This window comes from Arachis ipaensis, chromosome B04 (assembly GCF_000816755.2).
Source record: "Arachis ipaensis cultivar K30076 chromosome B04, Araip1.1, whole genome shotgun sequence".
NCBI classification, from domain to species: domain Eukaryota; kingdom Viridiplantae; phylum Streptophyta; class Magnoliopsida; order Fabales; family Fabaceae; genus Arachis; species Arachis ipaensis.
In genome coordinates, this window is record NC_029788.2 from 31830116 (window position 1) to 31832114 (window position 1999).

The window sequence follows — 1999 nt, forward strand, 5'->3', positions numbered from 1 at the left end:
CCATTAGAGGGTATCTGCGCCCTGTCGCCATTAGAGGGTATCGGTGCCCTGTCACCCTTACAACCAGAGAGAAAACACAAGCATGCTTACATTTGACATTTTTCATCATTATTCATTCAATCTCAATTCATATTATAAATCCTCATTGTTATCAAATCTCAAACATTAACCTGGAGCAAGTGGGACGAACCACAACCCTTACTACTACCCAGGTATCACAAATACACATTTATTCAAAACTCCATAATTAAACTCATTTATCATAAACATCCTTTCCCGTCTCATACCCGGAGCAAGTGGACAACGCCACTGCCTACTACCCGGGGTCACACATCACATTTCAACCTTTTTCATTATTATCCATTTAACACATTCATTCATTAATCATATATGCATTTATACTCAGCCATAAACAATAATGGCTTTGCCGTAACCCGACAATAACTCAGCCATCCGGCCCATGGTTCAATCAAGAACCGGCCATTTATCAATAATTATAGCCTTTCGGCTCATGGCATACACGGTACTTCCACCGTCATCCTCCATATCTCATATAATCATATCTGATCATCATTGATCATAACCTTTTCCCTTGCTTCACTCGCAAGTTACCACATCCCCTAGCTCCTTCCTCATTGCTAGGCATACCATAATGATTTAATACATAAGGGGTGAGATCGGAGGCTTAGAAGTATGAGATTTGGCTTTAAAAACTCAAAAATCAACTTTGGCATGAAAACAGGGCCACGCGTACGCGCACTCCACACGCACGCGTGGATGACCAACAACTCATCGACGCGCAAGCGTCATACGCGCGGACGCGCGGGTTGAAAAATAGCAAATCGACACGCAAGCGTCAGCCACGCGTACGCGTGGGTGCTCTTGCGCCCCAGGCACAAAACTGGTACAACTCTGGCACAACTCTCTGGAAAATGGCTGGGCATTTGGTGCAGCGCATCGACGCGCTCGCGCACACCACGCGTACGTGTGGATGGTGCTTTCTCGAAGAACGGCGCGCACGCACTAGGTGCGCCTACGCGCGTAGGGTCGTTCTGTTAAAAATTTTCCAAGTTAAAAGCTGCAGAATTTACAGATCTAACCCCCAATCTTCTGACGGACATAACTCTCTCATTTTAAATCGTTTTTCACCCGTTCTTCGAACGGCATGGACATCCCGGATCCAATTTCATTTCTAAACAGATTTGGCAGAAAACAGAGATCCGTAGTCCAGGTTATGTCCCGTCAAAGTATGCCCAAAAACCATGTTTTCATACAAAACCACAAAGTGCCATTTTCGAAACAAGCCATTTTCAACTATTTTCAAAATCAACCAAAACTAATTATAGTTCCTCATTTATTAATCTTATTTACCCATAATCAATTTCCTCAGCTGTAGTACCAGACAGATCTCAGCCGGTACTGCCGGTCAAAATTTCACTGCGCGCTTTTGCACAGAAAACTATATTTTCCGACTCGGAAAAATTCACTGAATCTAAATATCATATTTAGATGATCAAATTCCAATTGCCGAATCTTCCAATCATATTCGCTCCCATTTAACTTATTATTTAATCAATTTCGGTTAGACCGGGTATTACATTCTACCCCCCTAACAGAAATTTTCGCCCTCGAAAATTCCATCCATCACTGCGAGTACGCGAGCATAGTCTGCCTCTATATCCAACGCATAACAGTCCCAAGGTCCTTTTATTCTGCGCGCTTCCGTTGCCGCGCTCTGATTTCTCTATATTCGAGGTTCTCGATCATTTGTCCAATGCCGACCAATAGTCTCGTTCCTTACTTTTATCGTCTCATCAACTCACCCTATTAAATCTCAAATCATGTCATCAATAATATTTCCATCGTCGTTAATCACAGCCATCGTCCCACATCACTATAATCAATCAAAGATCATCATCACACCTTAATGATACTCCATCACTATCCTCTCTCTCTACCAAGCCAATTACCACTAATCATAGCTCAACTCCAAGCATAA